Source organism: Schistocerca piceifrons, chromosome 7, assembly GCF_021461385.2.
Source record: "Schistocerca piceifrons isolate TAMUIC-IGC-003096 chromosome 7, iqSchPice1.1, whole genome shotgun sequence".
NCBI classification, from domain to species: domain Eukaryota; kingdom Metazoa; phylum Arthropoda; class Insecta; order Orthoptera; family Acrididae; genus Schistocerca; species Schistocerca piceifrons.
In genome coordinates, this window is record NC_060144.1 from 414905754 (window position 1) to 414920457 (window position 14704).

General features: G+C 44.5%; 1 protein-coding gene and 1 pseudogene across 1 annotated transcript in view; both read left to right on the top strand.

The window, feature by feature from the left end:
* Window positions 1–14704, top strand: part of LOC124805329 (ras association domain-containing protein 10-like) — a 1110196-nt gene that overhangs the window by 57478 nt on the left and 1038014 nt on the right. The window lies entirely within an intron of this gene.
* LOC124709337 lies at window positions 22–138 on the top strand (annotated as a pseudogene).

Genomic DNA, 14704 nt, shown 5'->3' on the forward strand with positions numbered 1-14704 from the left:
CAAGAGCATCACTTTGACGTTGGCAACGGCCTTGCCACAGTGGATACACCGGTTCCCGTGCGATCACCGAAGTTAAGCGCTGTCGGGCGTGGCCGGCACTTGGCTGGGTGACCATCCAGCCGCCATGTGCTGTTGTCATTTTTCGGGGTGCACTCAGCCTCGTGATGCCAATTGAGGAGCTACTCGACCGAATAGTAGCGGCTCCGGTCAAAGAAAACCATCATAACGACCGGGAGAGCGGTGTGCTGACCACACGCCCCTCCTATCCGCATCCTCATCTGAGGATGATACGGCGGTCGGATGGTCCCGATGGGCCACTTGTGGCCTGAAGACGGAGTGCTATGCTACTTTGATGTTGTTGCGTTTACCATGCAAATCTGCGATGAAATCTTGTTTCGATCTTCTTTCTCTATTCTGTTACTCATAGCTGATAAGATTCCGAAACTCACGAACAGTATTAAAAAATCCGCCAAATGAACATTTTCTAAGCTACTTCTTTCGTGGACGGTTCACATTTTCTTAAGATTCTGAATAAAAGTAATCAACAATGACGGCTGAACACTTCGGGCATAAAGAGTCACCCTCGTGCTGCCAACGGCGTTGTTGAAGAGAGCAGAGCAGCAGACAGAGGTTATGCGCGTATCGAGGGGAGGGGGGGACCCTTTTGCTCTTTGGGTGGGAAACAGCCCCTAAAAGGCGGAATAACTAGGAACGATGAGCAGTATTAGGATGCAGAAGGCAACGGTAACCACTTCGTTAAAGAAATAATGTGCGTGCACAGGAAATGTTGCCTGTCATTGAAGAAGTACCATTAGAAACTTCCATTTGGCAAAAGAGTCCAAATCAGTCCCCCATTCCGGATCTCAGGACGCGTCTGTCAAAGGGGAGTTCACCCTGAGAAATAGACTGGATAACTAACGAAAGAGCCATTGTGGTGGGGAAGTTAGAAAAGCTGTGAAACGAAGTGCAAAACTCAGTCTAGAAATAGTGAGTCAGTGAGTTGAAATAGAAATAAGATAAGCATTTCAGGTCAACAGCGCACATAATGGAGTAACGGGAGTAGGAGTTGTCACGAATAGAAAGGTTGGGCAGAGAGTGAGTTACTGTGAACAGATTAGTTATTATTCTCTTCGGAATCGATAGCGTACCAAGACTAACAGCAGCAGTTCAGGTATACAGGACGACGTCACAAGCGGAATATAAATAGAGTGAGTTTATGAGGGCATTGAATGTATAAGGCATATGTAAATGAAGATGAAAACTGGAAGGCTGTAGTAGGGGAATGAAAATATGATAGGGTTACAGGAGAATATGTGCTCGTTGCTACGTACGAGGGCGGTGAAAGACTAATTCAGATCTAGAATAAATTTCAGCTAATAGTAACGAATTAACTGTGCAAAAATCACAGGAGAATTAGGTGTGGGGTATTTTTGGAAAAAGCCCAGAGACACGAGAATATTCCAGCTACATTACATTGCCGACAGAGATTCAGAAATTAGATATTGGATTGTATGGGGTACCCAGGAGCAGACGCAGGGTCAGACAACAGTTTAGTAATAATGAAGTTTAAACTGATGTTTACTTGAACAGTCTGGAAGAACGTGAACAAAAGCGGAATACCGAACTACCAAGGAATTATCATGTGCGTTTGAAGTTCTCTGTGGCTATGAATAGAGTGATAATGCATATGATAGTAGGTGGTTCAGTTGAGGAGGAATACACATATCTAAAAACGAGGAATGCACATATCTGCAAACTGTAATCACAGGAGTTGGCTAGACAGACATAAGTACAAGGTAGGTGACTGCGAAGACACCTTGGGTAACAGGAGAGATACTTCGGTTGATCGACGAAAGCCGAAAGTACAAAAATGTTGAGGGAAAGACAGTAGTACAGCATTATAAGTGACTTCGGAATGAAGTAAGTACTAAGTACAGGGAAAGAAAGCCAAAAAAGCAATGTCTGTCGAAAGCACTGATTCAACATACAGAAACATCAAAACTATTTACGGTGAAATGAAAAATACAGGCATCAGGAGCGGATGGGGGTAAGAATACATTGAGGTCCTCTATGAAGAAAAGGAAGGTCTGATGTGCTAGAAGGAGAAACAGGAATCGATACGGAATGAGAATTTGTTATAGCTTTGGCAGACTTAAGATAAAATAAAGCAGTAGGCATAAATGACATTCTTAGAACTTCTAAAATCATTGGGGGGGGGGGGGGGGAGGGGTACCTGTAAACGACTTTTCAAGTGGATTTGTAGAATTACGCGCTGATAGTAGTCGATATTTCACAAATGTATTCAAAACAAACAAAATATGACTAAAACTTTTTGAGCAGACGGAAGTGACAACATTTTTAATAAAATAAGAGCAAAACGTAACCTGTCAGTAAAGTTTAACATTTTTATTTATGGCGCTTTACAGCAGTTTTTCTCACGGGAAACGTCGAAAATTACGCAGTTCTGAGCATTTTTGTGTACTTTTCTCAAGAGCATTGCATTTGGACTTTACCCAATCACTGTTTACAGTGCACCTGAACCAAACCCCTGCACCAGGCTCGGGAGCGGAGTTTACTTTCTACGGTAATCAAATATCCCGGTAAAAGTGCGAGTGGGAGGTAACCGTTTAACCTGAGCGCGCGGGTCAGCTGTTGGCACGCAGTTTGCGAGCAAATTGCCGCGGAACCAGTCCGCCGCCGCTTGTTCTGCTCCTCACAATGGAGAAGGGGGCGGGGTCGCGGCGTTATGCGGGCGCAGAACGCATTAGACGGGCCGAGAAGGTAAACCCATCGAGGGAAATGCGCCAAAAGCGGGTGAAAGTAGCCGCGGGCTTTGACTCGGCGCGAAGGAGGCGGCACCTGTGGCTGAAGCGGCCGGCACCGGCGCACCCTGCCCGCGCTCAACTGCTCAGCACAGTCACGACGGCGCCGGTCGCACCACGTGACTCGGGCCACGCCCCTCAAGTGCCAAGAATGGGTGGCGAAGCACAGGCGCCCGACAGTCACTCGGCGCTGAAGGTGTGATACAACGTTCGCAATGCCACCAGACAGCCTACAAATTCATAGAATAACAATATCTACGCAGTGGCATTGAGATATGCAGAACAGGATTGTCGACAACTTCCCAAACTGACGTAACTATGGTGCTGCGTAACGTTTATGCTGCAGATTTTGTATCTCATTCCGTCGCTAGTACAACATACACTACTGGCCATTAAAATTGCTACACCAAGAAGAAATGCAAATGATAAACGGGTATTCATTGGACAAATATATTATACTAGAACTGACATGTGATTACATTTTCACTCAACTTGGGTGCATAGATCCTGAGAAATCAGTACCCAGAACAACGACCTCTGGCCGTAATAACGGCCCAGATGCGCCTGGGAATTGAGTCAAACAGAGCTTGGATAGCGTGTACAGGTACAGCTGCCTATGCAGCTTCAACACGATACACAGTTCTTCAAGAGTAGTGACTGGCGTATTGTGACCAGCCAGTTGCTCGGCCACCATTGACCAGATGTTTTCAATTGGTGAGAGATCTGGAGAATGTGCTGGCCAGGGTAGCAGTCGAACATTTTCTGTATCCAGAAAGACCCGTACAGGACCTGCAACATGCGGTCGTACATTATCCTGCTGAAATGTAGGGTTTCGCAGGGATCGAATGAAGGGTAGAGCCACAGGTCGTAACACACCTGAAATGTAACGTCCACTGTTTAAAGTGCCGTCAATGAGAACAAGAGGTGACCTAGACGTGTAACCAATGGCACCCCATACCATTACGCCGGGTGATACGCCAGTATGGCGATGACGAATACACGCTTCCAATGTGCGGTCAACGCGATGTCGCCAATCACGGATGCGACCATCATGATGCTGTAAACAGAACCTGGATTCATCCGAAATAATGACGTTTTGCCATTCGTGCACCCAGGTTCGTCGTTGAGTACACCATTGCAGGCGCTCCTGGCAGTGATGCGGCGTCAAGGGTAACCGCAGCCATGGTCTCCGAGCTGATAGTCCATGCTGCTGCAAACGTCGTCGAACTGTTCGTGCAGATGGTTGTTGTCTTGCAAACGTCCCCATCTGTTGACTCAGGGATCGAGACGTGGCTGCACGATCCGTTAGAGCCATGAGGATAAGATGCCTGTCATCTCGACTGCTAGTGATACGAGGCCATTGGGATCCAGCACGGCGTTCCGTATTACTCTCCTGAACCCACCGATTCCATATTCTGCTAACTGTCATTGGATCTCGACCAACGCGAGCAGCAATGTCGGGATACGATAAACCGCAATCGCGATAGGCTGCCATCCGATCTTTATCAAAGTCGGTAATGTGATGGTACGCATTTCTCCTCCTTACACGAGGCATCACAACAACATTTCACCAGGCAACGCCGGTCATCTGCTGTTTGTGTATGAAGAATCGGTTGGAAACTTTCCTCACGTCAGCACGTTGTAGGTGTCGCCACCGGCGCCAGCCTTGTGTGAATGCTCTGAAAAGCTAATCATTTGCGTATCACAGCGTCCTCTTCCTGTCGGTTAAATTTCTCGTCTGTAGCACGTCATCTTCGTGGTGTAGCAATTTTAAAGGCCAGTAGCGTAATTCTGTCGAAGAGTACTGTGATTCTGTATGCGTTCAGTGGTAAGTTACTTGTCAGATAGATCGTGTTCACGATAATCGTTATCAGGTTACCGTCCATTAGGAACGTGGGTGCTCTCAACGACTGTGGTATGACTTTTAAATGACAGAGCACAGCAGTCAGTCGTCCTTTTCGTGCAGGTTTTATTCGACAAATCTAGGTTTCGTCTAGTGCCTAGCCGTTATCAATGCACCACTTCATAGTATCAATGCATGTTCTAGTACGTCAGTCCCTTGTTGTTCGAACTTCTGTGACAGTTCTTTCAGTTATACAGCAGTTCTTTCGATTATACAGTAGTTTTGAAAGAACAGTGGCAGAACCTCGAGCAACAGGGGACTGACGTACTAGAACATGTGTTGATACTATGAAATAGTGCATTGATAATGGCTAACTGTGGAACGTGTCAGTGTGTGTATGGGGGAGGGGGGGGGGGCGCTCTTGGATCATAACGAGTTCGCACCTCTCGCCACATGAGGGTAAGTAATTCACCAAGGTACATTATTGAACATGATCTTTACGATTTGGTGGTCCTGGTGTTGCGGTGTGAGGAGGCATAATGTTAAATGGGCGTCCTGACATCCAAATCTTTCAACACGGTACACTACGCTCAAAGGTCAACGTTATTGTGTAATTGCTTCCCATGTGCCTCTGTTCACGGGTGCATTCGACCATGACTCCATTTTTATGGATGACAATGCGAGGTCGATCAAACAGCGCAGATGGGGAAGCTTTTGGAATTAGAGGATGTTTGGCGAATGAACTGCCTGGCTGTTCCCTCGCCTACAGTCCCATGGAGCAGATATGGGATACGCCGGCGAGATGTCTTGCTGGACGTTCACATGCACCAACGACCGTGCAGCAGCTCTCAACCGCGCTGGTGAAGAATGGAGCGGCTTACCACAAGAAGTCCTTACCTCGTGGCCATTACGGGAGCAATTTGCAGAGTATTAAGGATCATGTCTCCCCTTTCGCGACGTCCATTGGACTATCCTAAATCGCGGTGAACTCAGCGTACTTATTGTCTTTGAACAAAAGTGTCATTTCTGTTCGTCTCATTGCGTGCATCCTTCAGTTAATTTTTGTACTATAGTGAGCAGTTCTCTCTATGTGTGGTCCAAGTTTCATCGAGTTATGTTATTTGGGAGTGATGCATCACGCAAAAGCAGCCAGATCACTTAAGCGTTTCACGAATAGTAGTTCGATCAAAGTTGTTCCCGCCTAGCGTTCCAATTAAACTTCTATTTCGTCCAAATGTGCTGTACCCTTTGTATGTATCACAGTGTCTTCATAATGAACTCCAACTGTGTCAGATGAACTATCGCTGTTGTAGTTGTCTACAGTTGAACAAATTATGGTAATTTTGTCTCAAGAAAAAATCATTTTGGAACAAGAGAATTTAAATTCTGATTATTCTTCCAACCTGACACCTATGATGTCCCAAAACCAAATTCAGCAACGAGTTTCTTCAACAATTTTCCTTTATCAATTGTACTAGTGCGTCTAACTTTCCGCCCATGGACGCTGCAATCTTCTTTACCTTTAATGTAGTTTATACTTTCAACAAACGGAGTTTCACGGAAGCCCGAAATTTAGTGCAGACGTCAATGCGAGATGCTTTTAATAGTTTCCACAATGAAACATTGTCACAAAATATGGTAGAAAAGCCAAAGAGACTGTGGTCGTATGTAAAGCACACCAGTGGCAAAAAACCGTCAATACCGTCACTGCGTGATAGCGATGGAAATGTTACCGATGATGGTGCCACTAAAGCGGAGTTACTAAATACAGTTTCCCTTAATTCCTTCACGAAAGAAGACGAAGTAAATATTCCAGAATTCGAAACCAGAACAGCTGCTAGAATGAGTGACATAAAAGTAGATGTCTTAGGTGTTGTGAAACAATGCAAATCACTTAAGAAAGGCAAGTCTTCCGGTCCAGATGGTATGCAGTCAGGTTCCTTTCCGAGTATGCAGACACAAAAGCGCCTTTCTTAGCAATCATATACAACCACTCACTTGACGAAAGGTCTGTTCCTATAGACTGGAAAGTAGCACAGGCCACACCAATATTCAAGAAAGGAAATAGGAGTAACCTATTGAATTACAGACCCATATCACTTACATCAATTTGCTATAGGATTTTGGAGCATATACTCTACTCGAACGTCATGAATCACCTTGAAAAAAATGACTTATTGATACATAACCGACACGGATTCAGAAAATATCGCTCTTGTGTAACACAGCTAGCTCTTTATTCCCATGAAGTAATGAGTGCTGTCGACGGGGGATGATCAATTACATATTCCTGGATTTCCGGAAGGCTTTTGATACCGTTCCTCACAAGCGACTAATAATCAAATTGCGTGCATATGGAGTATCGTCTCAGTTGTGTGACTGGATTCTTGATTTCCTCTCAGAGAGGTTCGTAGTGATAGACGGTAAATCATCTAGTAGAACAGAAGTGATATCTGGCGTTCCGCAAGGTAGTGTCATAGGCCCTCTGCTGTTCCTGATTTACATAAATGATCCAGGTGATAATCTGAGCAGCCCCTTTAGATTGCTTGCAGATAACGCTGTAATTTACCGTCTAGTAAAATCATCAGACAATCAATTCCAGTTACAAATGATCTGGAGAAAATTTCTATATGGTGCGAAAAGTGGCAATTGGCACTAAACAAAGAAAAGTGCGAGGTCATCCACATGGATACTAAAAGAAATCCGATAAATTTTGGGTATATGATAACTCGCACAAGTCTAAGGGCTGTCAATTCGACTAAATGCCTAGGAATTACGATCACATAGATAATATTGTGGGGAAGGCGAAACAAAGACTGCACTTTGTTGGCAGAACACTTAGAAGATGCGAGAAACCCACTAAAGAGACAGCCTCCATTACACTTGTCCGTCCTCTGCTGGAATACTGCTGCGCGGTGTGGGATCCTTACCAAGTAGGATTGATGGATGATATTGAAAAAGTGCAAAGAAGAGCAGATCGTTTCGTGTTATCGCGCAATAGCGGTGAGAGTGTCACTGATATGATACGCGAGCTGGGGTGGCAGTCACTGAAACAAAGGCGGTTTTCTTTGCGGCGAGACCAATCTAGGAAATTTCTCTTCCGAATGCGAAAATATGTTGTTGACACTAACCTACGTAGGGAGAAATGATCATCATAAGAAAATAAGAGAAATCAGAGCTCGAACGGAAAGATTTAGGTGTTCGTTTTTCCCACGCGCCATCCGTGAGTGGAGTGGTAGAGAAGTAGTATGAAAATGGTTCGATGAACCCTCTGCCAGGCACTTAAGTGTGAATTGAAGAGTAACCATGTATATGTAGCATTGCATTAGTGTGCAGCACAGTGTTAAGAGGCGCTGTGCCAGTGCCCATGTATGGCGGTTGTATGAATTTAAATTCAGTGAATACAGTCATCGATTGTCGCAGCTGTTACTTGGAGAATATCAAAAACTGTACAGTTACTGTCCTTAAAAACAGTTCTGATGGACTGGAGAGCCGGATTAAAAAGGGCTGCTGAAACACATTCCCACTGTAACAGCACACTAAATTCCACCGTTTGCGGCCACTACGATCGTGGGTGAATGAGCCACGTTGATGGAAAGTGTAGACGAGTGCATGGAGGACAGGTTGTTGTTTCTGGAGGCTCTTGTTTCTGGAGGGGAGACGCACGCAGGACCAGAGGGAAACTCTGTTCAAGTCTGGTGACCGCAGCTAGCGGTCTGTGGTGGGAGTCGGACACTCGATCCCGAGTAGAATGCAGCTCACTGCTGCGTAGAAGTTGCTGTCAGGATACAAAGCTGGCTACTGGAGCAGGAAAATGAGGGCGACTACGCCTGCATTCAGCAACATCGTTCACACTCTGGCATTCGAATTTATGTACTTTCTAGATGATCATGGGGACGTCCGTTTCCATATTCCCGTACCACACTCACCATTCCACTGAAAGTGTACGCTGACGAAGTATTCACGCATCCTGTGCTTCTGAAACTTGTTGATCTTCAGGTGCTATAACTGTTCCATTAACTTGCTCGAACTGAGTACTAAGGCTTGTTCTGTAAATATTCGACTTGAATAAAGACAATTTCTCAGCCAAGATAGCATTTGTAAAACCTTTATTTACGATGACCAGTTTCAGTAAACAGAATTAGCAACACCTGATCCCTTTACTGGTTAATAGATATGTACAGATGATGGTAACTCTGTTTACCTCAACCACTCATCAGAAATAAAGGTTTTAGAAATGCAGTCTTAGCTGAGAAGTTGTCTTTCAACAATTGTAAACCTCTTGGAAACCCTCGTCAGAACCAGGAGATGGTAACTAATTTTAATTTAATTCTAGGACATGGGTACCAACTAAAATGTTTTTCGGAGGCCCAGAAATACTGCATCTACCTCTTTTCCTGGATCCATGGCTTTCAGGGTGTCATCTGTGAAAAGCGCAAGCTAGATTTCGCACGATCTGGAGTATATGCTGGTTGCTATGGAGGAAGTCATTCTGTTCGAAGATAAACTATTTGCTTGAACTCAGAATATGTTATAGGATTCTACAACAGGTATGTCAATAGAACTGGACGGTAGTTTTGTGGGTCACCCTTTCGCACTTCTTCCAGACTGGTGCAAGCTGTTTTGTTTTCCTTTTCTTTTTCTTTTTTTTTAAGTCACTGTTCAAGGGATCTACGGTATATCATGTTTAAAACTCAGCTGGAAATTCTGTATAGAATCTCACAGGAATCCTATTTTGCCCTGGAGCATTGTTTAATCTTTCGACGTCGCTGTTTCTTCGTAAGTTTCTTTCCAATGACTATATACTGTGAAGTTCCTCCTACCATGAACTCTTCTACTACTTGCATATCCATCTGGTGTATGGTCAATTATTCTTTTAAACTTAAGTCACAGTTCTCCTAGATATTTTGAGCTCCTCTTTATCTGACACGACTACCTCTTTATATCACTTACTAAATAAATAAATCTTCGTAATTAATCTTTATACGTTAGTATTCATTGTTGCCGAAGCTTCCTAAGTTTCAATATGGACATCTCCAAGTAGATCAGTTCTATTTATTACCATTAGGTCTAATGAATGGACTCTCAAACCATCAATTCTACGTAGTTTTCAGAGAAGGTCTTCAGTAATGTTTCGCAGGATGCCTTGCCATACCCTCTGCTTACAAAACTAAAATTTTACCAATTGACCGTTGGGTGAATAGTCTCCTTCAGTTATGACAACATGCCTGGGGAATATTCGTAATTGCGAACTGACGTTTTCTCAAAAAGTTTTCGAGTACATCTGGAAGTGAGTCCGGTTGTCGACAGACAAATCCAATTAAAACTTGATGCCATCCCTTGTTACTCAATCTTGCCCAAACTACTGCAACTGCAGCTTTATCCCAAAAATCTCATTGCTGTCAATTTCTGGTTTTAGATTGCTATCTGTACCTGGTGTTGAATAAGCTCCACTAATTTTTGGGATTGTTACAAACTTCGTTGATAATGTTTCGGCAACTGATCACCAGAATTTTAATCGTTTCATTTGGGGGCGGGGGGGGGGGGGGCACTTCTTTGAATCTTTTTTAATACTTCGGGACCTCCTACAGCTATCATTATCTGGAATGGATAGAGAGTAGTCTAAGCTACAAAAAAATTGTGTGCACTCCACGTATAGTCAACCCCTTGGGAAGCAGCATCTGATATGTAGTGCATCTCAAACCCGATTAGGCAGACCTTACAGTTCTCAATCCTGTGGTGGAAATCCAGGAATTCACCACTTAGATTGACACAAAACCGTTAATCCTTCTACTCGGCTCCTAAGGGATATCATTACATTGCTTACGTTTGAACTGCCTCCTACCCTCATGAGTTTGCCTCCTCTTGACGAATGACTCACCAGGTCTCCCTGGCTCAGATTCAGTTTTAGTGTAAGACAGGCCATCAACTAGTTGGTTAGGTGGGTGGATGTAATCTTGGTGCCTAACTCCCGTGTACTTGGCCTCTAGACGTACCACTGACAGGCCATTGACAGTTGTGTGTGCGAGCGGTGAAAAGTCCCGTACTTTTGGAGAGGAGACAGTATCTCTTCGAGAGAGCAGCGTTTGAGGTACCCTTAGCGTCTCTGATGCATGTCTCTCTGCGTTTCGCCCAACACACCCACTCGAAACCGCTTCCAACTGTTAGACACCAGTCAGAGCGATTTACAGTAGCTTACGAATAGAAATTAATTCACCCCGTACCCGAGAACAACATTCACAGTGGGGCTGCTTTCTTACAGGTTTAATGTTTATCTCAATTCAAAATAAGTAAATTTAAATTCACGTTATAACACTCCTGTCTGCTACTGCTATACCATAACCTTAAAGTTGGAAGCAGGTCGTGAAATAAAACTATTTTGTTAAAGCAATTATGGTATAAAGCAACAGAGCAGTGTTCCCCTCTGAGAGGAATTTTGTTATGTTGACCGTGTTGTACCTAACGGAGGTGGCTTATCGGAAATGAAAGTCAGAATTACGTAAATATTCGAACAGTAACAAACAATATTTTTGCCTAGCTATACTGTTTAAAGAATAAGGAAAACGGTCGCCAGCCTAATTAGGCAAGAGAAAGATTAACGTTCTCGTTTAAGCAAGTAGGTATAAGTAACTATAACGGACAAACACAATCTAGACTTGGCCACACGCGAGTGCAATGAACTATGACACATTCATGTGTTTACGGTAAGATTGAAACTAACAGTTAGAGCAGCACAAACTATTTGCAAAATTATAACAGATACCGAAACACACTAGTGCTTTCTGGGCTTACACAAACTGAATGGTCTTTATAACGTTATTATTACTATTCACTGCAGAATCATTAATTAGATATAGGTTAAGTCTCCCTCTCAGTTAAATACTTTACAATTTAAAATGAAAGTTAATTGGAATCCACTAACAGGTTGCTTCTCACTATCATTTGAATAAAGAAATAATGTTTTTTCATACTTAGTGGTCTTCCCATCACTTGTTACCTAGCATTAACACAATAGACAAACTGTGGATCCTGTTATATTATTAATATGCACTTCCAATACACAAGAGAGACAAACACTTAACAAACATGAGTATATAACGTTTCACACTGCGGTTTTCCACTTTTACTACATTGAGAGACAAAATTAACATATATGTGAGATACTGACTCACCTTCTGCGATTTACAACACGCAGTAATGTGATCATGTACTAAGCAAAACTTTATAAGCCTCAGTCTTAAGAACTCTTAATTTGAAGTTGGCAACAGCACATTAATAAGCAGTTTTTTAGGAAAATTATTTTCAGCAAGCATCATTAACTTTAACTCACTCTCTTGCCACATTGGCTTTAACTTTCTTTTCACTATGTTCAAGAGGCATTAATTAGCAAAAACACTGGTCTTTAATGTTCTTTCAGTAGGGACACTCGGTAATCACTTTAGTTCAAACGGAGAGGAACCTGAGAGGTGTTATGATAAGGAAAAAATCAAAGTAGGTACATAAATTCAGTTATAAGTTACCTTATACACTCCTGGAAATGGAAAAAAGAACACATTGACACCGGTGTGTCAGACCCACCATACTTGCTCCGGACACTGCGAGAGGGCTGTACAAGCAATGATCACACGCACGGCACAGCGGACACACGAGGAACCGCGGTGTTGGCCGTCGAATGGCGCTAGCTGCGCAGCATTTGTGCACCGCCGCCGTCAGTGTCAGCCAGTTTGCCGTGGCATACGGAGCTCCATCGCAGTCTTTAACACTGGTAGCATGCCGCGACAGCATGGACGTGAACCGTATGTGCAGTTGACGGACTTTGAGCGAAGGCGTATAGTGGGCATGCGGCAGGCCGGGTGGACGTACCGCCGAATTGCTCAACACGTGGGGCGTGAGGTCTCCACAGTACATCGATGTTGTCGCCAGTGGTCGGCGGAAGGTGCACGTGCCCGTCGACCTAGGACCGGACCGCAGCGAAGCACGGATGCACGCCAAGACCGTAGGATCCTATGCAGTGCCGTAGGGGACCGCACCGCCACTTCCCAGCAAATTAGGGACACTGTTGCTCCTGGGGTATCGGCGAGGACCATTCGCAACCGTCTCCATGAAGCTGGGCTACGGTCCCGCACACCGTTAGGCCGTCTTCCGCTCACGCCCCAACATCGTGCAGCCCGCCTCCAGTGGTGTCGCGACAGGCGTGAATGGAGGGACGAATGGAGACGTGTCGTCTTCAGCGATGAGAGTCGCTTCTGCCTTGGTGCCAATGATGGTCGTATGCGTGTTTGGCGCCGTGCAGGTGAGCGCCACAATCAGGACTGCATACGACCGAGGCACACAGGGCCAACACCCGGCATCATGGTGTGGGGAGCGATCTCCTACACTGGCCGTACACCACTGGTGATCGTCGAGGGGACACTGAATAGTGCACGGTACATCCAAACCGTCATCGAACCCATCGTTCTACCATTCCTAGACCGGCAAGGGAACTTGCTGTTCCAACAGGACAATGCACGTCCGCATGTATCCCGTGCCACCCAACGTGCTCTAGAAGGTGTAAGTCAACTACCCTGGCCAGCAAGATCTCCGGATCTGTATCCATTGAGCATGTTTGGGACTGGATGAAGCGTCGTCTCACGCGGTCTGCACGTCCAGCACGAACGCTGGTCCAACTGAGGCGCCAGGTGGAAATGGCATGGCAAGCCGTTCCACAGGACTACATCCAGCATCTCTACGATCGTCTCCATGGGAGAATAGCAGCCTGCATTGCTGCGAAAGGTGGATATACACTGTACCAGTGCCGACATTGTGCATGCTCTGTTGCCTGTGTCTATGTGCCTGTGGTTCTGTCAGTGTGATCATGTGATGTATCTGACCCCAGGAATGTGTCAATAAAGTTTCCCCTTCCTGGGACAATGAATTCACGGTGTTCTTATTTCAATTTCCAGGAGTGTATTTGTGCACACTAAAAATCCAATTAGCTGATCCTTCACAGTACATTATTATAGCAGTCCGATACAGTGATTGCGCAGTGTGGTGGCAACTGCATGTTGGTAGGTGGATTTGCAGGTAGAATTGCTGGACTCTGTCATTTCATGGTGGCGATGATAGATACAAATTCCAGAGTAATTCCAGCTATTTATCCATCCATCCGAGGCATTGGTAAACGGCAAGGAAAAGCCTCTCTCGGAACCAGCACAATATACAACTTTTACATAGCAGTGCACAGTTTGGTAGCTCGTCCCCGACTGGTAGCTCGTCCCCGACTGACTCTTGTTCCACCTTTTCTACCTAGGCCAACCACAATTTGCGCGCGCTACACAGTTCCGTTCCCGAGGGGGACCACAACAACTCTTACATACAGAATAACTAAGAACCCTAAGTAAGGATCAGCAGTTTATATAACAGTAACCAAATACATTAAATAAAACAGAACATTTGCACATATTGACATTTCTACAAAAAATTATTCATTCAGAAATTACAATTATATATAGTAAGTTTTGTTCCCTCTAAATGGGACAAAGAATTTAAATGACAGATATACTACATTTCATAGAATCAAATCAAGACATCAAAGTTCTTACAAAGAAAGGGGTATACAATTTTATGTTATCGATTCAAACAAACACATTTACAGAAGCTCAACGATGTAGTATTAAATAAAACAAAAGCAAAATAAATCAGTAGAGTATTAGAGCTATGGTGTTACAACGTCGCCGATATTTTTTCAATCTTGATATCTGTTAAGCTGTAAGTAGTGCGAGTTCCCTTTAGGACTTGATGCCACAACGCCCAAGAAAGTGGTTTGTGTGAAGAACGAAAAACCTGGCATCAGATTTACAGATTTCCCCAAGTGATGAAGTTAAAGTAAATACAGTTACGCCAGCTTCTCATTAAGTAGCGTTTACAGTTGACACCGAGAGACGAGGTTTTACGCTGGTAAAGTGCATCGCACTCAACAAAAAAGGTGCGAATTAATTCAAGGGCCGGCCGGAGTGGCCGAGCGGTTCTAGGCGCTTCAGTCTGGAACCGCGCGACCGCT